Consider the following 24,551-nt stretch of genomic DNA (forward strand, 5'->3'; position numbering starts at 1 on the left):
TTTTGACCCCTTTATATTTTTTCCACTTATATTATTTATATTTGACATGTACATATTTTTTAGACCCCTCAATATTTGATTTTCTTAGTTGTACTATTCACTTATATCATGATCTCAACAATATCTTCAATTATAGACCTACCAAATAAGGTCAAGGGTAGGTGGCATGCATACATGCACTATGGAGGGCCCACTCTTGGAGGTATTCAAAAGAATCATCCAAAGAAGGACCCCACAAGGACCTTGTGCAGTGGAAAAAAACGGTCGGTTTTGCTGAATTTTTAAAGTTCACTTGCTCTCCGAATTTGAAAAGGTGATACAAACAAAAGTTGTAGCTCGTGGTCTGAACTTTTGCCTCAAATTTTTTCATATTTTTTTGAGCTACGAGCTGTGAGCTATGATTTTATTAGTGGACCCCAATTTTCCCATGCTATGCAGCCACACTCTCTCTTCCACTTTATCATTTTCCTCTTTCACACACACTTCTCCACTCATCATCCCCACCTCTCTCACCACTCCTCTCTGCACCCTACTCACCTTCTCCTCAACCTTGAAGAATAAGAGAAACCATGGTGAACTCATACCTCCCACACACAATTCCATTCCAAAATTGACCACCTAGTCTCATTTTTCCTCCTCCAAATTACCCATATCTATCAAAAAAACCACAAAATTCAGCCTCTTCTCTTAAAAGACAGCATCATGGTGATTGATTACCTTGTCTCTCAAGGAAGGTCAAGAGTGGAGAAAAAATGTACCGTCAAAGCTAGTGGACCGTCAACAAGCGTCAAAATTGGCCCTACTCAAGACACTTGGAGCATCAACCTTGTAAGAAATCCACCTTTTCTTACCTCTTAAGAGTTTTTCTTCCTTATTTGTATCCTACATGGATACTCCCATTGTAAATATCCAATTCCATTTGTAAATTAATACTAACTCTACTAACACTAACCCACTATGAAAAGTCCTATCACCTCCATTTCTCTCCTCTCTCTTTCCCCACCAACTTCTTGATAATTCCAAGCAAAGAAATTAGATAAATTGCTGAAAATCTAACCCAACCATGGTTAGAGGAGTAACCCTAGCCTTCAAAATTGCTATAAAAGGAGGGTGTAGCTAGCACAAAAAGGGGAGCCATAAGCAAGAGCACTATGCTATAGCTTGAGAAGCCAAGCTCAACCTCTTGAGAAGGAGCACTTGAGTGAAAATCTCATTGGCATTAGGCATATGTATGTGTTGTATTAGGGGTGATTAGCAAGGGAACTCTATGCCATTGTAAGAGAGAGTGATCATTAAATTGAGAGTAGGAAATCTATCATTTCTCCTACTAGAGTAAGCCCAACATTTGCTGAATCAAGGAGGGTGAATTTGGACTAAGCATGGATACCTTGTCTCCCTGCCAACGTGAAGTCATGGACAATAATGATGTGTAAGTGTCTTGGTGTTTTATTTAAGTTCTTGATAGCTTGTCTCCGGGTATTGTTATCAATTTAGCCATAAATCCCACATGATGTAAGAGGGGGACAGGGTGGAGAGGACTCCCCAGGCCTTAAGACAGCGATTGGGGTGGCTTTTTTCTTGTGATGTGTTGTGGTGTAATTTACTCAGGCTATGTTGAACAAATACTAATCTCACTTTGATTGGTCATGACAGATTTGTAAGAAGGCATTAGTACAACAAGCACCCCCTCCCCCTTTCTCTCTCTTTCTTAAATATATAGTTGTGTTTGCTTGATCATTGCCGATACGTTTCAAAGCAGTCCGAGCACTATCTCTCTCCCTCTCTCTCTCTCTCTCTCTCTCTCTCTCTCTCTCGTGTTGTAGTGTGTGAGAGTGTTCCATTGGTGTTAGGGTTAGTGTAAATTCCTTGCTTGTTTGTGGGTTGCTCTAACGATTCTCCTCTTTTGCGTCCTAGTTCGCTCTTAAACTAGGTGGTGCCCCTTGTGTAGTTGGGATTTGGCTGTGGGTTTGTTGTTTTGGTTTGTGTTGTGTTGTGCCCCAGCCCCATTGAGCAGCACGGGAGCCTTGAAGGGTGTCTAGAGGTTGCTCTTCTTGTTGCCCGCCCCGGACCGCCTCACTATCTACTATCGTCCATATTCCCGTATTCCCATGGATAGACTTAGGCAATCCAAAGATAAAATCCATGGATATGCTCTCCCATGGTGAATTAGGGATTGGCAAGGGTTGAAGCAATCCAAGTTGCTTCCCTCTATCAAATTTTGTCTTTTGGCATACCACACATTTGGAAACATACTCTTGTATGTTCACTTTCATGGTAGGCCAATAGAAATATGTTTCAATTCCCTTTAAGGTAGACTGAATCCCTCTATGCCCCGTATAAGGTGGAGCATGAGATTCATACATTACTTTCTCACGTAGTGAGTTAGTAACGCATAGTCTATTGCCATAGAGAAGATAACCATCTTGTAAAGTAAATGGTTCTTCTTTCTTCCCTAATGCAAGGGCTGAAATCACATCTCTAAAATCGAGATCAATAGCATACTCATCTATCATTGAAGATAGATCATTGTGAGTTGCTATGGAAACCGCATTCACTCTCGGCCGTCTTGAGAGTGCATTAGCTACTTGATTATGCTTGACAGCAATGTGAGCAATATGAAAATGAAATTGTGAAAGGAAATTTGCCCACCTCATTTGTTTGTCGAAGAGCTTGGTCTGCGTCATGAAGTACTTAAGACTTTGGTGATCCGTTCGCAGAATGAAAGGAGTCCCCAATAAATAGTGCTTCCATGAGTCTAAGGCATGTAGAACTGCAAGGAGTTCCTTTTCGTATATGCCTAGAGCTTGCTCAACAGGGTCGAGCCTTCGACTCTCATAGCCTATGGCATTCCCTTCTTGGAGCAAAACAGCTCCAAGGCAATCACCACAAGCATCGCATTGGACCTCAAATGGTTTTGAGAGATCTGGTAGTGTAAGCACAGGTTGAGAGATAAGCTTTTCTTTAAGCTTTTCGAAAGCATTGTTCTCCTTAGCAGACCATGTATACCTAACGCTTTTCTTTGTTAGGTCATGTAATGGTCCCGCAATTTGTGAGAACTTTTCTATGAAGTGTCTATAGTATGCACACATACCTATGAAGCTTCTTAGTTCATGAAGATTCCTTGGTTTAGGCCATCCTTTTATTACCTCTAACTTGGATGGATCCATTTGGATGCCATCTTGAGAGATAATGTGACCTAAATACTGAATCTCTTGCAAGATAAATTCACTTTTCTTTCGATTAACATAAAGTTTATTCTCTCTTAAAACTTGAAATATTACCTGGAGGTGTTGCTTGTGTTCCTCCAATGAATTAGAGTAGATGATAATATCATCAAAGAACACTCCAGTGAAGGTTCGATGAGGCCTGAACAGCTTCTCCATCAAGCGGTTGAATGTGGCTGGTGCATTGGTCAAGCCAAAAGGCATGACAATGTATTCGTAAAGACCAAATGTAGTACGAAATGCGGTCTTTACAATGTCTTGATCAACTATCCTTATTTGATGATAGCCACTTTTTAGGTCAACCCTACTGAAGTAGGTCGATCCTTGTAGCTTATCAAATAGGTCTTCTACCCGTGGAACGGGAAACCTATTCTTGATAGTGATCCTATTTAGTGCTCTATAGTCGACACACATACGATATGTGCCGTCTTTCTTTTGCACTAATAGCACAGGTGAGCAAAATGGAGATGAGCTTGGCCTAACCATACCCTTCTCAACTAACTCATGCACTTGCCGCATAATCTCCTCTTGTTGAGCTTGAGAAACTCTATAAGGAGGTTTATTAGGTGGTGAACTTCCTGGAAGAAGTTCAATTGCATGGTCATCATTACCTCATTTAGGAGGTATCTCACAAGGGATGTCGTCAATAAAAACATCTTGAAACCCCTTGAGAAAATTGGATAACTCTAATTCCTTTTGGTTGCTTTTATTTTCTTTTGCTAAAGCATTAGGTTCATTTTGAGAGTCTTTAACAAAAATCATGTACACAGAAATAGAGCTCTTTATTGACTTGTTGAAATCTGGTGTATGTACAATGGGGATGGTGTTACCCATTTCCTTAGCATCTATATACATGTCTTTTTCCCTGAACTTAAAGGAGATTCTCCTTTCAGGAAATTTAACATCGGCAGCCAGGCGGTCAAACCATGGTGCCCCTAGGATTACATCCTCATTCTTGAGAGGAGAGATAAAGAAGTCCTCTTTGTCCACATAGCCTTGGACATGAAGCCTCAATTTCCCGATTAAGGGAGTGATTGAAGCTTCTTGCCCCTTGAAGGCACTGTCTGCGGGTAGGACATCTCCCATCTCGTAGGATTGTATTCCTAGCTTGGTGGCCAACTCTATAGATATAAAATTGTGAGTAGAACCAGGGTCAAAGAGAATAAAAGCATCATGTTCTCTTACCTTTCCCCAAGCATGGCATAGAGGAGATCCTTTGTGGTGAGTTTGGTGAGTCTCCTCCTCTTGGATTTCAACCAAGGAAGCTCTAGGAGGATCTTGGCGGTTGTTCTTTTGGGGACAAGCGCGGTACGCATGCCCTTGTTCGCCGCACTTGAAACACCGGTTATCCTTACGATAACGCTCAAGCTCTTCAGGAGAGAGTTTATTATTACCTTTGTAAACTCCCTTCTCTTTAGCTTTGTTGGAGTTGCCCTTAGGAGACTTTTGGACATTGTCCTTCCCCTTAGGCTCATTGGAACCCTTGTTTTCCGGGGGCTTATTATTTCTTTTTTCCCCCGTTTGGAAATTGATTCGAGAGGCGATCATAGTGTGGTGTATTACTGCCGATATGGTACGTGGTCTTTGGGAGTTGACATACTCCGCCATTTCTTCGGTTAATCCCACACAAAATTGTTGCTTTTGCTCTCCAAAATCCAACTTTTTGAAGACAATGGCTTTGAGTTGTAGGTCCCAAAACTTGTCTACATATTTGTGGATAGATTCATTGGGAGAGTTCTTTAAGCTTTGCCATTCGGTGAGTACTTTGTCTTTGGCATCGGTGGCCAAAAACTGCTTCATAATGGAAACTCTTAAAGCTTTCCATGTTCATGGAGCTTCACCGTTGGCTCGTAGGCTAGAGCACCATTGTCTGGCGGACTTTTGAAAGTGCATAGCTACATGGCGTAGCTTAGAGGACTCCGTGAAGCCCTCATCTCCAAATGCCGCATCGAATTGTTGGATAAAGGCCAAGACTTTGTCCATAGCACCAAAGGTACCATCATAGGTAAGGAAAGAGATTCTCTTCCCTCCCTCTTTGAATTTCTTCAACTTGGACGACCTCTTCCATGCGGCATAGGATTTCCTATGGCCTCTTCTTTTTGATGGTTCAAAGGTTGCACCATCACTTTCTTCAGAAGGTGAACAATTTGAAGAAGGTGGAGAAGAGGGTGACCTCTTTCTCGCCTTTTTCTTGTCTTGATCTTTGTCGTCTTCACCATAGCTTTCATAAGAGGAAGAGGATGAAGAAGATGGAGAAGAGGGTATCCTCTTTCTCGCCTTTTTCTTCTCTTGCTTTTTATCATCCCTCTTTGAATTATGGCATGGAGAAGAGTGTGATGGTCTTCTCTGCTTTGGTGGTGATGGAGAGCGTTTAGCCCGCCGTCTTCGTGGAGCCATCTCCGCCGAGGTGGCGGGAGACTCGCTTCTTTCTCGTTCCTTCGGTGGAGGCTCTTGAGTTCTCCTTTGGGAAGGAGATGCATCATCAAGAAGTAAATTCTTGAGCCCTTCATATGGATTCTCTTCTTCTTCCCGAATCGGAGAGAGACCTCTTTTGGTAGTCTCCCAAGGAGGCTTCCTAGGTGTTCTCTCGTCATGGTTATGAGCTTGGAGAATCCCGTGAGCACGGAGCTGCCGTTGCACTTCACTTTGGAGAGATGGATTGCCCATGGCTTGTTGAAGCCTAGAAACAAGATAGTTAACAAGCATTGAAGCATAATTTGTAGCTTGCTCATAAGCAAAATCAAAGTTATCAACATTAATTTCACTCTCTTTACTATTGTCAGCCATTCTAACAACTTTTAGGTGTACTTTGGCACTTCAAGCCCTAGTTGCTACTCCTCTTTACCCCTTTAGAAAAAGCACTCAAGCTACTGTACCCGCGGCTTGAATACCATTAATTGCAAGGAATAGAAGAGAGGGTCTTTCGACACCAAAACAGCACCGGCTCTTGTCAAGCTTCTAATAGCTCAATAGTGGTTAAGCCGTAGGCAAGCCGTGTAGGACACCACTATTAAGACCATAGCTCTCGACGGTGATGCTCCGTTAACTACACGAAGGCAGGCGCACTGCAAGGCTGAAAAATCCCTATTCTACTTACTCACAGGCAATTAATAATACCAACCATTTGTAGCTAGCTTGAGGACCTCCCTTCTTGAGCAAGAAAAGAGAAACCTTGAGCTCTGATACCAATGTAACATTTAATGGCCTAATAACTTATGTGTAGTGGAAATTAGCATGAACATAGTGGGCATTTCAATAGAATAGATTCCTAATGAGAATTACAAGAGTGTTTGGGTGGAGAGAGCAACAAAAAGCATAACACCTAGTTAGATAGCATCGACAATACTTTCAAAAGAGAGAGAAATTAAGCTATTGACAACAGTTGAGGACCGGATTTTCATGGAGCCGGTCCCCCCTCCAAAAGGCTTTGTATTATGCTTTCTCCCATCAAGAGAGACATTGTACAATACAATTCTTTGTGTTCCTTCAAGATTAGCTAGTGCAATGAAGATGGAAACTTCATGCACTAAGCAAAACACTTAACAAACACAACTTGAATTATCCCCGTTCTCAGACCCAAGACCTCACACACCTTCGAAGATGGTGAGAGCTAGCAGGGTATGAGAGTAGATTGAGAGGAAGGAGTATCTTACGAGAAAGATGTACATCTCCTCACATAATCACTCATATGTAGCATAGCTTAGCTTAGTAATTAGCTTGGTAGAGGAGATGAGCATGCATTGAAGCTTGGCTCTTGGTTGGATTTGCATCCACATGCAAAGAGAGTGTTGATGTAGGCTTCTATCTCACAAGCTTGGAGTAGGTGATGAGTTCTCCATTAAAGCTTGGGAAGAGATAGTCTTCTCTTTCTTCACACATGAGCTTGTGTGAGTGTGTGTGTGTGATAATGCCTTGCAAAAATCAGCCCCCTCTCTCTCTTGGGCGAGACCTCTTGCTGAAGCCTCATTGGCCCTCCCCAAGTCAAGCCAATTACAATTAAGCAGCATAAGTGATAGCCTTCTGACATGTGTCCCCCTTTCCCCTTTTGTGAGAGCTTTAGGTAATTAAATAATTAAACTAAACTCTCATTGGACCCCTTTGCCTCCTGGCCAATAGGAATCAGGCAAGCCATGGGGCTCCTGAATGCTCATTGGACCCCTTAAGAGACTGCCCAATATTCTTCTAGGAGACTTAATTCTCATTGGTTTCTTTTATTAAATGTTTTTAAATTAATTAAACTAGATTTACTCTAGCTGAATTCTCATTTGTCCACTTCAAGGGTCATCCAATAGAAATGGGGCACACCTTGTGGGCATCTGGCCTAGGGAGCTGACATGTGTCCCTCATTCCCTTTGTGTAAAGAAAGCCTGTGTCTGTGTGTGTGGCTTTCTCTCTCATCCCCTACCTTTAGGGCTCACCCCCTCCCATGTAGGGATGTGCAAAGACTTTTAGGGCACACAGAAAGCATCCAATTTTCCCTAGGGTTGACCTTTAGACACAACCTTTGAATTTTGGAACCTTAGCATTTTGGAAGTCTTAATGGGCTGAACCTTAGGGTCCTTTTAGCCCATTGTTGCACATGGCTCTTTTACAGATGGCCCCCCCTTTGGATCCCTATTTTCCCTCCTTTGGATCCCTATTGTGGCCGGTCTGCTAGCTTAACCAATATTCTAGCTTTTTCTCCCCTGGCCTTCCCCACATTAAATGATCAGTTTAATATGAGAAAATCATTTAGGAGAATTAGATATTGATTATTATGACAACTTCTATTTGTTGAAGTGCATGGGAGAGAAGTCATGCATTGAGTCTCCAATTACTGATGCTTGGGGTAATTATTGCCTACTAGGATCTTATGTGGTCAAGGGAATTTGGTATGAGCAGTGATCTGGAAATCCACATGAATACAAGCTCTTGCACTCAAAGCCTGAAGTCTATATGTTATCACACCTTGTGAGAGCTATCAAGTTTCCCATGGAGAGAATCGACCACAACTTGTTTGTGATGTCCCCCGATGTATATGAGGCTGTTTACAACAGGATTCCCTTTGATACATAGGGACCTTAGAATTTCCAATATATTCAATGAGTAAAGTATCCTTTGTTTCTTCCAAATTAAATGGTGCAAGGATGTACTGCTATGTTGTTCTTGGGCTCTAGTTCACAATAGGATGTCTGCTGTCTATTTTTGTACGTGTAATGGTTCCTTCCTTTCACTTTGGAGGTTGTTGTGGGTAGAGAAGTGTTTTCTCTGTAATGGTACCTTCCTTTCACTTGGGAGGTTGTTGTGGGTAGGGAAGTCTTTAGTTGATGGTTTAGGGTTCGAGGCACAAGGCCTCATCGTAACAATGAACAAACAATAATCCAACCAAAATTCCAAATCTCCTCTATCTCCTTATACCTCAATTTAACCAGAGTGGGTGATGACTAGGTGTGAACAAGTCAGAAACCTTGGTATTCAAATCCATTGTAATTTCCCACTTCTAACTAAAAAATAAATACCGCAAGGGGCACTGGACTTTCGAGCCAACCAGGTGTTGAGCGAGGAAATGAGTTTAAAGTATGTCTGTGTGAATAAGTCTAGGTATTAATTGAATGAATTACCGCTTTATGAGACCATAGATGGGTTTTATGGTTCCATCAATGAAATTTGAATTCTTTTCTACAATTCTAACATGGACAGATTTTGGTGAAAAGGATTCACCAAAAGGATTTTGGTGAAAAGGATTCACAAACAGTTGCCTTACGGGTGAGAAAAAACATCATCCTCAAGTCACGCTCTCTCTCTCTCTCTCTCTCTCTCTCTCTCTCTCTCTCTCTCTCTCTCTCTCTCTCTCTCTCTCTCTCTCTCTCTCTCTCTCTCTCTCTCTCTCTCTCTCTCTTCGCAGAAAAGAAGGTGGGCAAAAACTGTAACATAAAACTACATCGTAATGGCTGAAAACCGTTAACACAAGGCTGAAAATCGCCAAGGTAAAACCCTTGAAATATTATATCACAGTAAAACCCCAAGGGGACGAGCCTCAGCTAGAACAAAAAAGACACAGGATTAGGATTAAGGATCCACAATAGGAGCTTTTGGTAAGCGGTAGGAAGAACGAACATCCAAGAAGAGGATTAAAGTCTTTAGCTGATGGTTCCCAGACCGAGGCACCATGCAGATAAAGCTAGCTACCATGCTAATACCAGATAGCTACTAGTCATGAGCAGCAAGCTACCTATTAAGTATGGAGCCTGATTTACCCTTGTAATTTTCTGTGGTAAAAGCGCACATTTGTAAGGCCCCCATTATGAGGAGAATCCATCGTGCGTGAAGGAAAATCACTCACCGGAAACCAAAATTTTCACGGACAAGAATCAGGGGCAACTTTAAAGGCCTCGGGGGCGGAGGCCCCCGAGACTTTTTTTTTCGCCGGAATATTATGGCCGGACGGCGGTCGGAAAGTGGTCGGAAAACAACCGGTCGGTTGGCCGGTGGCCGGTAGTCAATGGCCGATGGCCGGTGGTCGGAAGTCAATGGCCGGTGGCCGGTGGTCGAAAGACAATGGCCGGTGGCCGATAGACGAATTCAATGGCCGGTGGCTGAATTCAAAAGCGGAATTGTCTTCTCAAGGGTGGCCACACATGGGCGGATTGGAGGGTCCGATTTGGACTTATTCGCACAAGGGCGGCTACACATGGCTGTCTCTCATAAGAGAGGGCAGCCCTTTTGGCCTATAAAAGGAGGACATTTCTACATACATTTCATAGTGTGAAGTTGATGCAACAAGGTGAGTGTGAGGTGGTGAGAGTGAAGCAAGGCGGGAGCTCCATTAAGGGTATAATCCCTTTCTAAACTACTTCTTGTTTTGAAGTACTAAAGCCATTGAGTGGCTGCTTTCCTGTGGACGTAGCCCACATTGGGTGAACCACGTATATCGTGTGTACTCTCTCTCTCTCTCTACTCTATAATCTCGTGTATATAAATCTGTCTCTCTCCATTAAGTAATCTATTCAATTATCTATTTAGCTACATCTTATTTCCTAACAACTGATATCAGAGCAAGGTTTGCTCGTAGCTAAATTATCTCAAGGAAAGGATTCCTTGAATTGAGTGGGAGTTATTGCGGAGGAAGGGAAGCTTAAGATTGAGAAGTTCAACGGCAAAAACTACCAACATTGGAAGATGCAGATTGAAGACTATCTCTACCAGAAGGACCTCTATTTGCCACTAGGCGGTCTTGCGAAGAAGCCCGCAACAATGGCAGATGAAGCATGGATTGTCCTTGATCGAAAGGCACTGGGAACAATCCGGTTAAGCTTGGCGTCAGCGGTGGCCTTCAATGTTTCGGAGATGAAGACCACGGAGGACTTGATGAAGTCACTTGACGACTTCTACGAGAAACCATCGGCATCCAATAAGGTATTTCTTATGAAGCGCTTTTTCAATCTAAAGATGGCAGAGAATGGTTCAGTTGCAGAACACCTAAATGAATTTAACACAAACATAAGTCAACTTCGATCAGTGAAAATCAATTTCGATGACGAAGTGTGAGCTCTCCTTATACTATCATCTCTACCGGATAGTTGGGATAGCCTTGTGATGGCTGTAAGTAATTCTATCTCTGGCACAAATACTCTTAAGTTTGATGATGTTGTGGGTGTTCTCCTAAGCAAGAAAATGCGAAGGAGAAGCACAGGAGAATCATCAAGTGCTGCACTATTAGTGGAAACAAGAGGAAGGCTTAAGGAGAGGTTCAAAAAACAAAAGGGTCGTGATCGCTCAAGGCGGATCAAGTCACGCACAAAGTCAGTTCTTGAATGTTGGAACTGCGGCAAGAAGGGCCACGTCAAGAAGGATTGCTGGTCCAAGAAGAAGAAGGAGACAGAGTCTCAAGAAAACAAGCCAACATCGGAGGCCAATGTGACAGGTAAAGTAGAGCAAGATGCTCTAATTCTCTCATTAGACAATGTGTCTAATTCCTGGATATTAGATTCCGGGGCTTCATTCCATGCGACACCACACAAGCAACATTTCCAAGACTACACCAAAGGTAATTTTGGGTATGTATATTTGGGAGATGATGAAGCTTGTGAGATTGTCGGCAAAGGTACAGTTTCTGTCAAAACTGCTAACGAAAATGAATGGAAGCTTAAAGATGTTAGGCATGTTCCTTCTCTTCGCAAAAATTTGATCTCTACAGGACAATTGGACGATGAAGGTCACAACATTGCATTCGGAAACAAACGGTGGAAGATCTCAAAGGGATCTTTGGTGATTGCCAAGGGTGAAAAAGTCGGTACACTTTACTTGTGTACTGTTAACACGCAACCTTCAGCTTGTGCAGCAACTACAGAAGTTGACAGTGCGGTGTGGCACTACCGACTTGGGCATATGAGTGCCAAAGGAATGCAAATCCTTCAAACAAAGAAGCTTCTACCAGGTTTGAAAGAAGTGGACTTAGAGTTCTGTGAAGATTGTGTTTATGGTAAACAAAAGAGGGTAAAATTTCAAAAATCAGGAAATGAAAGAAAAAATAAAAAACTTGAGTTGGTTCATTCTGATGTTTGGGGTCCTGCAAGTACACCATCACTTGGTGGCTCATTGTACTATGTAACATTCATAGACGATGCCACTAGAAAAACATGGGTTTATGTCATGAAGAATAAATCCGATGTATTTTCCATATTTCAAAGGTGGAAAGCCTTTGTGGAGAATGAAACAGGTACCAAGGTTAAATGCCTCAGATCCGACAATGGAGGCGAATATTGCAGCCAAGCTTTTGAAAGCTTTTGTGCTAGCAATGGCATTCGGAGGCAAAGGACAACACCAAGGACACCTCAACAAAATGGGATTTCGGAAAGGATGAACAGGACAATCATGGAACGAGCACGAAGCATGCAGCTACATGCAGTCCTACCGCTTGAGCTTTTGGCGGAAGCTGTAAGTACGTCTGTGTACTTAATCAATCGGTCACCCTCAACGGCATTGGATGGGGGAGTTCCAGAAGAGGCATGGACAGGTAAACCGATAAATTATGCATTTCTCAAAGTGTTTGTGTGTGAGGCTTTCATGCACATAGATAGAAGCCTAAGATCAAAGTTAGATGCAAAGTCCAAAAAGTGTTTCTTCGCTGGCTATGGAGAAGGAGACTTTGGGTATCGCCTATGGAATCCTGAAGATGGTAAAATCTTAAGGAGTAGGGATGTAATTTTTAACAAACAAAATATGTACAAAGATTACTTGGAAAGAAAACAAACAAAAGAAACAGGTGATGAGTATATGGAGCTTGAGGACTGTGAAGACTCAAGGACTGCAAACGGTGACAATGTGCAACAACGTCAACCAAATGAGGAGCCTCAACCTATTCCCCAAAGATCTACAAGAGCAAGTAGACCTCCATAAAGGTTTGTTCCTTCCTTCAACCATCTCTTGATCTCAGATTCTGGAGAGCCGGAATCATATGAAGAAGCTATGCAACATGAATCCAAAGAAGAATGGACGAAGAGCATGCAAGTGGATATGGACTCACTACATCGCAACCAAACATGGGAGTTGGTTGAGTTGCCTAAAGGTAAGCGGGCACTTCAAAACAAATGGGTGTACAAGCTAAAGGAAGAAGAAGGTGGGAAGAAAAGGTACAAGTCTAGGCTTGTGGTAAAAGGTTTTTCTCAAAAGAAAGGTATTGACTTCAATGAAATATTTTCTCCTGTTGTAAAACTGAACTCAATTAGGCTTGTCTTAAGCCTTGTGGATGCTCATGATCTAAATCTCGAGCAAATGGATGTAAATACGGCATTCCCTCATGGTGACTTAGAGGAGGAAATCTACATGCTTCAACCAAAGGGGTATGAAGTAAAAGGTAAGGAGAAAATGGTTTGCAGATTAAAGAAGAGCTTGTACGGTTTAAAGCAAGCATCAAGACAATGGTACTTGAAGTTTGATCGATGGATGTTGGATCATGGATTCACAAGATGCAACTCGGATCACTGCGTCTACACGGAGAATTTGGGAGATGGGAAATTCATCATCCTAATGTTGTATGTTGATGACATGTTGATTGCAAGTGCTAACATGCAGGACATCAAAGACCTAAAAGAGGAGCTGTCCAAATCTTTTTCAATGAAAGATTTAGGTGCTGCAAAGAGGATATGTGGTATGAAAATATGAAGGGACAGGACGAAGAAGACAATAAAGCTATCTCAAGAAGATTACATCAAGAAGGTACTAGAAAGGTTTGCAATGCAAAATGCAAAACCAGTTTCTACACCTTTGGCTGGTCATTTTAAACTAACGAAGGATATGTGTCCAAAGACACAAGAGGAGATAGCCTATATGTCTAAAGTTCCATATGCTGCAGCGGTAGGTTCTTTAATGTATGCTATGGTCTGGACAAGGCCAGACATTGCACATGCAGTGGGATTTGTGAGTAGGTTCATGGACAACCCAGGTAAAGAGCATTGGCAAGCTGTGAAGTGGATACTTAGGTATCTAAAAGGGACAACAACAAATGCTTTGTATTTTGGAGGAACTGATATTTTTCTAGAAGGGTATGCTGATGCAGATATGGCAGGTGACAAAGATACTCGAAGGAGCACTACTGGCTATGTGTTCACGGTTGGAGGCACAACAGTAAGCTGGGCTTCAAAGCTGCAGAAAGTGGTTTCACTTTCTACCACGGAAGCAGAGTATGTAGCAATGACGGAGGCAAGCAAAGAAATTCTGTGGCTTCACAGATTCTTAGAAGAGCTTGGATTCAAACATGACAATTGTGCCTTGTACAGTGATAGCCAAAGCGCTATCCATCTTGCAAAGAACTCAGCCTTTCATTCAAGGACAAAGCACATTGAGGTGAGATATCACTTCATACGCACTCTTTTGGAAGAGGGACAACTAAAGCTAGGAAAGGTGCATACAAGTGAAAATCCTGCAGACATGTTTACAAAGGTGGTCAACAAGGAGAAGTTGAGCTTCTGCTCATCTTCAATCGGCATTCAAGGATAAGAAGCCAGAATGGAAAGCAGTCACAGGTTTGGTTTGGAGATCAGTCTCCAAGTGGGAGATTGTTAAGTATGGAGCCTGATTTACCCTTGTAATTTTCTGTGGTAAAAGCGCACATTTGTAAGGCCCCCATTATGAGGAGAAGCCATCGTGTGTGAAGGAAAATCACTCACCGGAAACCAAAATTTTCACGGACAAGAATCAGGGGCAACTTTAAAGGCCGGACGGCGGAATATTATGGCCGGACGGCGGCCGGAAAGTGGTCGGAAAACAACCGGTCGGTTGGCCGGTGGCCGGTAGTCACTGGCCGATGGCCGGTGGTCGGAAGTCAATGGCCGGTGGCCAGTGGTCGGAAGTCAATGGTCGGTGGCCGATAGCCGAATTCAATGGCCGGTGGCCGAATTCAAAAGCGGACTTGTCTTCTCAAGGGCGGCCACACATGGGAGGATTGGAGGGTCCGATTTGGACTTATTCGCACAAGGGCGGCAAACATGGCTGTCTCTCATAAGAGAGGGCAGCCCTTTTGGCCTATAAAAGGAGGCCATTTCTACACACATTTCATAGTGTGAAGTTGATGCAACAAGGTGAGTGTGAGGTGGTGAGAGTGAAGCAAGGCGGGAGCTCCATTAAGGGTATAATCCCTTTGTAAACTACTTCTTGTTTTGAAGTACTAAAGCCATTGAGTGGCTTCTTTCCCGTGGACGTAGCCCACATTGGGTGAACCACGTATATCGTGTGTACTCTCTCTCTCTCTCTCTACTTTATAATCTCGTGTATATAAATCTGTCTCTCTCCATTAAGTAATCTACTCAATTATCTATTTAGCTACGTCTTATATCCTAACACTACCATGCTGAAAATAGATAGCTACCAGTAATAAGAAGCTAGCTACCATGCAGAAAATAGATAGCTACCAATCTTAAACAGGCAGCTACCATGCAGAAAATAGAGCTAACATTCATAAATAGGCAGCTACCATGCAGAAATAGACATCTACCATACAACAAGATTTATAATGGTGGCATTTTCAAGTAGGAGACAACACAGTTGACTAAGCTTTAAAAGTTTCAACTCAATTATAAATGACTTGAAGTACCACGTATCATTTCCAACAAAATCACAAATGCCAAGAAGTATGAGATATCCACTTTAGTACGAAGCCAGTTACAGATTCAAGAAGGATGATATAAATAGTTCAATGATACAAAAAGGGGTTATCAACTCCCATTGGCTGTTTACACAAGTACATAGGACCAAACCTAAACTTGGTCTCTTACAATCAAGTCGCTTTTCTCTGTGATCAATATTTGATAACATATTGGGAAACCTGGTCCTTCTCATTTGATATCATGTGCATCCTGACAAACTGATCAGGATCTTGCACACAATTCCACCCCTTTAGCCACGGCAATAGAGTGTTCATGAGGTAGCGAGGATCCTGCGATTCGTCATCCGATTGAAATGTTGGTGGACATATCATGGTTGTATCACTGTTGAGAATATTTTTGTACCGTGTATCGTCCACGATAAGAATCAATGACCCCCTCCAATCTGGTCTCCTTTTTAAGAGCTCCGGTAATCCCTTTACAAAAATTGGTTTTGCTTCGCTGCCTTGTAGCTCTCTAATATCAGTAAGTCTGAAAGGCAATTTGACACAGTCAATTTGGCAGAGCTGCTCTTTCTAGATTCTGGGGTGCATCCCGCTCAAGCAACCCTTTAGTGTAATATTCATGTTTCTGTTAGTGCAGCTGGACCAGATGCAAAGGTGAAAGATGTCTGCGCATTCACGAAGAAATTGAAACACATCTGGCCTGATTATGCAAAAGGTGCCACAATCACTGCCTCCCTTGAACACTTTTTGACAGAGAAAATCTTTGGTTCTCGGAGGGATCTCTGGATTGGGGTATCTTCTCAAGAGAACCCCATTCATGTCTAATACCAGGACTTTTTGAGCAGGACAAGTTGGAGGTGGCATACCCTCCATCAGCGGAGCAGTCACAATGCTAATTGGGAAAGGCATTAGAACATCCTTCCACCTTTTTGTACAGGAACTTACATCTTGTTGTAACTCTGGTGAATGCACTTCTTTCGGAGGCTCTGGCTACACATCTTGCTTCAAAGGGGAATCTTTCTGAGAATCACCGACAGGGACGAAGTCTTGAGGGGCTGCTGGGTGCACATGCGTGGATGCCCCGGCAGTAGGATCATGTGATTCATCATTAGACATTGTACCACTCTTCATGTCAGTGCCTTCCTTGCCAGGAAAAATAGCCAAAGATTGTATCAGCACAAGCAGCTCCTTTGCTGTTTTTGTTGTGTTGGCAAAACCTGTGCATCGTAAAGTAGACAAGATCTTCAAAACCCCTTTCAATCCTTGGGGCATTACCCATTTCCACCTGTTGTAGCCCAAGGGTTTGATTTCCTCTAAACAAATAGAACGCAAAAGTCAAAAAGTTGCAATATTAATTTTTTTAGAGAAAATGGATCTCACCTCAATGGGCAAGGCATCAAAAGACACATGCACCACATCACAAGGCACATAAAAAAACACTTTGACAATGAAAGAGGAACTCTAGGTTGATCCAAACGTTCTATTGTTACATTACAAAAGGATTGCGGTACAAAGAAGTATAGTGATTTGATACAAAAAGGAGGTACAACCAAAAAGTCTCATAGAAGGGTTGGCTATAAAGCATCACTCATGGACACTAGGTAGAGTCTAAGCCAGGCGTCTTTTAGCCCGTGTGTTTGCAACACCTTTTTTGAGGTTTGCTCCGCTTACTGCACCGGTGTCCCCATCCACAACCACAGAATCCTTCTCTTTAGCACTCTCTGACCCTTTGGCTGCATCCAAACTTTCATTCTAGTCTCCCCTTGCCCCCCCTGTAGGAGCAGTAACTATTAATAAACACCCTAATCAAGCCATACAGATGCAAAAATCTGAGAAATTACCCAGTTATACCTGAAGTCCCTTTGCGTTTTTTTGCATTTCTGCCGCCGCTGCAAAAGCCTCTGCAATATTAGGGCTTTTTGAGGGAGATTTCTCTTGGTTCACTCGTATGGATGTCAAGGGTTTGCTAGGATATTGGCTCTTGAAGATTTCCCTGACAAGTGGCAATTCCGCAAGTATTTTATGCGCAATGGGGAGCACATCACCATCCATTAATTGGGTTTCCTCTATATCAAGTACATATGTTTCTAAAACATCCCAAAAATAAACTCTAGGTGCATTGTAAAAAAGAATGATGAGTAAACTTTGTACTAAACAAGTGCTTCGAAGGACCCAAGGAACTGCTGTTACCTTCTAGATTGCAATGTCTCTCTTCCTTATCGAAGAGAACACTGATCTTAGCGCCCACTTTGACCTCTTTGGAGATCACTTCAGTGTTTAGATCACCCTTTTCAGCATCTGATCAATATATAGGAAGCTTAGGCAACATTTATTGACAAAACCATACAAATATTCTATGAATTTCCCTGAAGAGAGGGTTACCAAAACTGTCATCTGATTTGGCTGAAAGGACCTGTGCCTCACTTTTTTTTCTTGGAGGTAGATTCTGCACAAGCATTAGGCAATTTAGGTTATGACAAGCTAACCATCAATGCATATAACTTTAAAGGTTATGTCCCACCATGCTAGATACCATTGCATGAAAAAGGTAGCTATCCCCAGACTGGTAGCTACCACAGTACTAGTGGGTAACAACACTGTGCTGGGTGGCTCAAACCATAGTAGCTACAATTTAGCCAGTACAATATTGGTGCCTAAAGATTGAATGTAAGACACATGATCATGGCAATAAAGTGGTAGTCACCCCCTACCATAGCTACCACCTTTGGAGTAGTTAGCACATAAGCCACTAGCCACCTACTATCCAGCCAAGTTAGCACTTGTGACTAGGAAAGTCTGACTTGGGTGGGGTGGACCACCACCTACCATAGGTACTACCACCTTTGTAGAAGCTACCACATAGTCACTACCCACCTAGCCACATACTACCCAACCAACTAGCAAGTCAACATTTGTGACTAGATAATGCTGAAGGGTGGCTACTTGTGACTAGGTAGTGCTGACTAGGTAGCCACCACTCAGCAATAGCTAGTCACTAGCTAGCTCTGAGTAGCTAGTGGTAGCTAGTCAACAGCTAGCCATCTACCACCTAGCCAGCTGCTGCCACCTTGCTAACAACCACCTTGCCAGCTAAGACCTACCTAGCTAATATCTAGTCTAGAACACATATACATGGTACCACCTAGCCAACCACATTGCTACCACACGTACAAGAGGTACCACAGTTGTCTTGGAGGGAAACTACCAGCCCCCATTAAGAAATAGGCACCATAGCTACTGTCTAACAAGGTGTCTACCCTTCATGTCACACTATTAGATGTCTGCCCCAGTAAGCACCACTTTGGAAGCTAGTACTTGTGGAGATGCAATTATAGGTAGCCACCTTTGAGATCATGCTCATATGACACCTACAAGTATGCATAGGACTGAAGTTGTACTGGTAGTAGACTAATTCTACACAAACACACCTACCTCTATGTTAGGTGCCTACCCATATGTTACCTAGGAAGATGGTAATAACAATGCACATTCTCAGCCACATTCACAGATACCATATGTAAATGAGAAAAAGGACCTGCTTACCAAACTTTAAGCATCCAAGAGATGTGTCGCCCTCGCTATCTACAAACATTAATTCCTTGATATTATTTGGGATGAGACGACCACAACTTGCAGCCAAGCATTTTCCCGCTCTGCCAGCAAGGTTGACAAAACAATATATGTGGTAAGCATGTCTACAGGGGAGTATGAATATCCCCAACACCTCTTTGTCGTACATGAGCAGGCCACATGCACTGCAACTATCAGGTACCTGTGATATCTTAGCATTAGGTGGTGGCACTTTGGGGGTGGAACCTGCAAATGAACCGGGCTTTTCCTGCATTGCATGGCGTTTACAAAATCGACACGAGCATTCAATATGGGGAGAATTTCTTCATTCATCTCAATTTCCCTAGTAATCTCAAGTAACTCTGCACTACAGTCATCATCCTCCACCTCAGCTTGCAAGGTCTCTAGCGTCATTTCGAGCTTGAAGACCCATGCCTTCTCCCTTTCCACATCAGCACTGTCCGCCGCAGATGATTGCAGCTCCCCAAATCGATGTTTGTCTCTAGCAACCTGCGTTGTCACACTGTTAATGATTGACATTGCCCCCTCATTTTGATGAACATTTGCCTGCATGGCATCTCGTCTTTTACACACTTCATGGTACTGTGTTAATGCATTTGCTTCGCTGAGTGCCACAGCCATTCCAAAATCATCAAGTTCACGAAGAGACAAATTTCCAAGCCTTGAAAATTTGGCCGCCTTGTGCAAGCCAGAACCCCTGCTGGCATCCCCATCATCTACATTCGTAACCATGGTCATGCACCGCGAGCTCTGCGGTGCACTTGCGAAGTGGAACGCTGCCCATCTCTGTTTCTTCAATTGTTGCAGCTTGCTAGATTCCATATTGGCTACAATGCTCTTAGCAAAAGCTGCCAATTCACAGCCCCTCTCAAATGTCCATAGAGGAAACCCCTAGCAAATGCCTTTGTTACCTCCATACCATAGTTCCCAGGAGGCTCCTGGTACACCGAAGTGAACATGGAGTAGAATTTGCTCCAGAATTCCTTCTTGAAAAACCTGCATTTGACTTTGCTGCCTCTCTTTGGCACCTCAGTAAACATTTGTAGCCAATCTTCATCTGAAAAATCCTCTCATTGAGGAGCCTCTGTCCAGCACAATTAAGCTTGTACACCTCATGGGCCTCTGCTTTTGTCATGCAAAACTGGCTCTTCCTCTCAAAGTTGGCAGGAGGAGGCTGCCACCTAGACATCGGTGCAGGAGAAGCGGGGGTTCCGACGTTTGGTTTGATCGGGAATGACGAGCTTGCCTCTCCTCTACAGCGCGTGTTGCATGAGTAGGATTTGGCCTTCTCTTCTTGACCCTGCGTGTGTCATGGTCCTCCCCCTCAGAAGTAGAGGATGCAGCTCTTTTGTTTGGAGAAGCATGCACGACGTGCCTGGGTGGTGTCTTCCTCACCGGCTTGCTCTCCTTCTGCCTGGATTCTTGCTCCTGAGACCTGTGCCTATGTGCCTTCCTTTCTTTCCCCACTTGCTCCTTGACATGCTGTGGAGAGGACTGAGCCCGTTTGGTGCGCGATTGTAGCTCCATGACCCCAGCTCTCCGAGTCATAATTCCCCCACTCGCGGCTGTTACAAAGGGGCCCGAGCCACTCAAACTCACTTTTTAAAAAAAGACACTAGTATGTATATATTGAAAAAAAAAAACCCCCATGTTCTCAAATTCGGTACTACAAGTGACCTCCACCACTTACAAACTTAGATAGTAACATGAAGTGGCTAGCCCCCAAAAATCAAGTAGCTAGTGTACCACCTTAGCATGCATATACCCCTTTGCGTTTTTTGGCAATTTTACAAGTAATGGGTGGTCATTTTGGCTCATACTTGATTTTTGGCATGTAATAGGTGTGTACACATAATGGGTGAGGTGATTTGACAATTTCCAAGAAAAAATCATGCAAAAGTAAATAATCGCGATTATTTACAACAGTGACAAAAACTTTGCAAACCTCACAAATTTTGACCTAAACATGTTTCATACACCTAATACAAGTCCTAAATTGAATTTGGTCAAGTTTGGTCATGCCGGCATCACTTTGTGCTCTGTCGACTCTGAAATCATCGTTTTTTGTGGTTACTTTGTCTGTTGGGTTGGTCGGTCACCTTTGAAGCTTTGGACTTGTCAGTAACATAGTCGTGAAGCTACCTGTTCAATTCTGGCTCATTTGGAGTCAGTTTGGCCTCGTATGTCGAATTTGACGCTTTGTAACCTTTGAACCGTTTTTGCTTTTTGAGGGCTTTGCTTGATGGATTTCACCAAACCAATCATATACATCGTATATGGACCTCATTAGCAAGCCATCTGTGGAGTCAGGTTGGAATTCCGGCATTTGCCAAAAACCCTAACTTTTCTACTGGGGACCCTCTTGACCCCAACCGAATGGTCATCTAATGATATAGAAAGATTCTATTATGTTAGGGCATGCTATGGTTCAAATCCCATCCGATTTGGTCAAGTTGGTAGGCCACCATGGTCAGTTTTAGGTCGTAGGTCTTCGTGCACTGCTCGATTTCTAGGGTTTTTTCTAAGGCTTTAGACTAGCTACTGGCCGTACAAAATGGATCATTATCGAGTAAAGAACTTACCCCTCATGTTTCGTGTGAGACGGTGCTCAAAAAGGTTAAATGTGGGCTCCGGAAATGTCGCGCGAAAGAAGCCGAAAACTCTCTCTGCAAAGGCTCCAAGTGGAAATGAGGTGGTTTTAGCCTACCCTGGATATCTATACTTGGATTTCCCGAACCAAATTTTCCCAGATTCCCTCGTTAGTCCTACTAGGCCGTGAAATCTATGTTAGACTCAAAAATTTCCCTGATCGGATTCATGTAGTCATTCTGCAAGAATTTTGCAAAAGTAGGCCTGGCCGCTTAATTTAGGCTTCCCGCTTCCGTCTTTTGATTTTATTGAAAATTTTTGTGCTCGTCCGCCTTGCCCTTCTAATCACCATCGTGTCTTCAAATTTTTCATTTGAGCTTTCTTGCTATTTATTATTAATTTTGACCTGTTTATTTAAAAAAATCAAAGAAAATAGCAAAATTCTTTAAAAAAGCAGAGGCAAAATCCAATAATTAAGAAAATCACTTGAAAAACACAGCTTTATTGTTTTTTGTTGGACTTCTCCATTTTTAATCCTCCTTATCAACAAAAATGATGAAAACTACCCAAAAAAGGACTATTTTTGATGATTTTCTCATAGTATATACACTATTTACACTCATCGGGAAGATATTATCAATGGATTTTCCCTTGTCGATGAATTATAAGGGAATTATTAGGTAATTTTGCAAAAAATCACACGTTAACATGGAACTTTTTCCTCCCTCTTCAAACATTGCCCTTAATTACTTAGTACTTAGTGCCCTTCCACCCCTCCTAGATGGCGTACTCCGGGACGACTGCGTACATGGGTTGAACAATTGTGTCTATGCATCTCCGTGATTGGCTCTACCATGATATGTAGATCAATGCAACTCAAACCAATATGTTGTGCAAGAGCTGGGTCTTGAGTAAATAACTCAAGGGTTTCCGATGTCGAGGTTTGCTGTTGATGTCTTTTAAAGAGCAAATCCTGTAGCTTTTGTGCTCTCTGTTTGATTGTACCATTAGGGTGTTTTAAAACACTAATTTCTTGAGCTGTTGGTAGCAGGTTAGACTGTTGTCGAGCTTTTTCTCGCCATTGGTAGCTCGGTCGGCTTGGTGCTGCATGGTGTGTTAGAGTCTGTTGAGACTTAACTCGCCATTGTTTGATTGGTTTCGCGGTGTGTGGAGAAGATAAGTGCTCTTTTTTCTTCCAAACCCTTTTCATGTTGGGTTCCTTGCTTGTAGATGCTTAATTCTGTGTTTGAATCCTTGGAACCATCTTTATGTTTCTTCGGTGAAGTTTTAGGAATCCAGATCTGAATTGGTTTATCCTTAAGTTGTGCTTTTGGTACCCAAATTTGCCTGACTCCTTGCATGTTACTTACAACATTGGTTTGTTGAGGAGATGAAGAAGATTTTTTTCATGGGTTGGTTTGTTGATTGCATCTTTTTCATTCCTCCTTGCTCGGTGCAATTGGAATAATGAGTTTTCCTCCTTTAGGTGATAGCTTTAGCTGATTCGTATCCCAATCTGGTATTGCTTTGTATGTACGCATCCAAGGAATGCAAAGAATTATCATCTCATTCATGCGTTCATCTGGCAAGCATACAACTGATGCGGACATGAACATCCATGTACTACCACGTTCAAGTTGACGACTCCCAATGTTGGAGTTGGATTCTTGTTGCATCCTTTGATTGTCGCTATTCTTGCGATCAATGCTTGACTTGTTGCCTTCTTGTATGTGGAATAACTGACTGCATTCACTTTGGCTCCTGTGTCTAACAAAGCATTTGTGCTATAATTGTTGAGCTGTACTTTGATGCGCAGATCCATTCCATCTAACCAGTCGTCATGTGTTGAAACTGCATCTTTAGGTAATTCCCATTGTCGATCATCTATTTCCAAAGTGTTGATGAGAATCGCTATCTGTTGATTCTTGAGAGCAGCTTTATGCTTGAGTACCCAAAGTCTAGCTTCCTCTTGGGCTTCATCAATAACCTGTTGTCGCTTCATCTTCCTTTGTTTGGCTGCATGCATTCTCTCTAGCAATTCATTGGTTAGTAGTAAATTGTATTTCTTTAAACGACATCCACTAATCCAATTAGCCATTGGTTCACCATCTAGGGTGGACAATTTTACTGCTCCACTTGGAGATACATCTTCAATGATAAATGGTCCGTTTCCCTTTTTCTTAAACTTTGGGAATGTGTTGCTTAAGGGAATAGACTAGAACTAAGTCCCCTTTTTTGAAGATTTTGGTGATTAAGTGGGAATCAAAAAAATGTTTTTGTTTCCGCTTTTGTGCATAGATATGAGCTACAGCAGTTAGCCTTTGCTCGTCCATCTTTTCCAAATCTTCAAGTCTTTCTGGACAATTCATGTCCAGTCCACTCAAGAGTCTTTGCTACCCTTAATGTCGGCAATAGATATTCTATTGGCAGTATGGCATCAAGACCATAAACAAGGTTAAAGGGTATAGCATTTAGAGCTGTTTTGAATGAAACTCGATAAGCCCATAGAGCAGCATAGAGATTCATTTCCCAGTCTGTCCTTCTTGTACTAACCACTTTGGTCAGTACTGAGCTAAGAATTTTATTCGTATTCTCAGCTTGTCCGTTTGCTTGTGGGTGATAGGGAGCTGATTTGTTATGGATGACCATAAACTCATTAAGAAAATACTCTATTACCTCGTTGAGGAAATGAATTTCCCGATCACTGACAATCTCTATTGGCAGTCCATATCTCGTGAATACATACTCATATAAGAATGCAGCAGTGGTTCTGGCATCATTCTTTTGAGTCGCTTTAGCCTCGGCCCACTTGGTCAAATAATCTGTAGCTACAATGATATATTGAGCTTGGGTTCTATAAGCAAGTGGCTATATCGGTCCAACAAAATCTATACCCCATTTTGCGAAGGCTCTAGTCCCCATCATTGGTCTTAAGGGCATGTTGTCTACTCATGTTGGCATTTTTGCTCGTTGACAAGCACCACACCTCTGAACATATTCTCTGGCATCTGCAAAAAGTGTTGGCCACCATATGCCTGCCATGAAGATTGCTCTTGCGGTGG

The 24,551-nt window shown here is 42.6% G+C and overlaps 2 pseudogenes; both read right to left on the bottom strand.

Annotated features, from left to right (window-relative positions):
* Nucleotides 1-15,498: 15,498 nt before the first annotated feature.
* LOC147459227 (uncharacterized) lies at nt 15,499-17,361 on the bottom strand (annotated as a pseudogene).
* A 1,539-nt stretch (nt 17,362-18,900) lies between these two features.
* LOC147459228 (uncharacterized) lies at nt 18,901-20,448 on the bottom strand (annotated as a pseudogene).
* Nucleotides 20,449-24,551: the final 4,103 nt, after the last annotated feature.

The sequence above is a fragment of the Adiantum capillus-veneris genome, chromosome 4, assembly GCF_014529385.1.
Source record: "Adiantum capillus-veneris isolate H3 chromosome 4, ASM1452938v2, whole genome shotgun sequence".
In the NCBI taxonomy this organism is placed as follows: Eukaryota; Viridiplantae; Streptophyta; class Polypodiopsida; order Polypodiales; family Pteridaceae; genus Adiantum; species Adiantum capillus-veneris.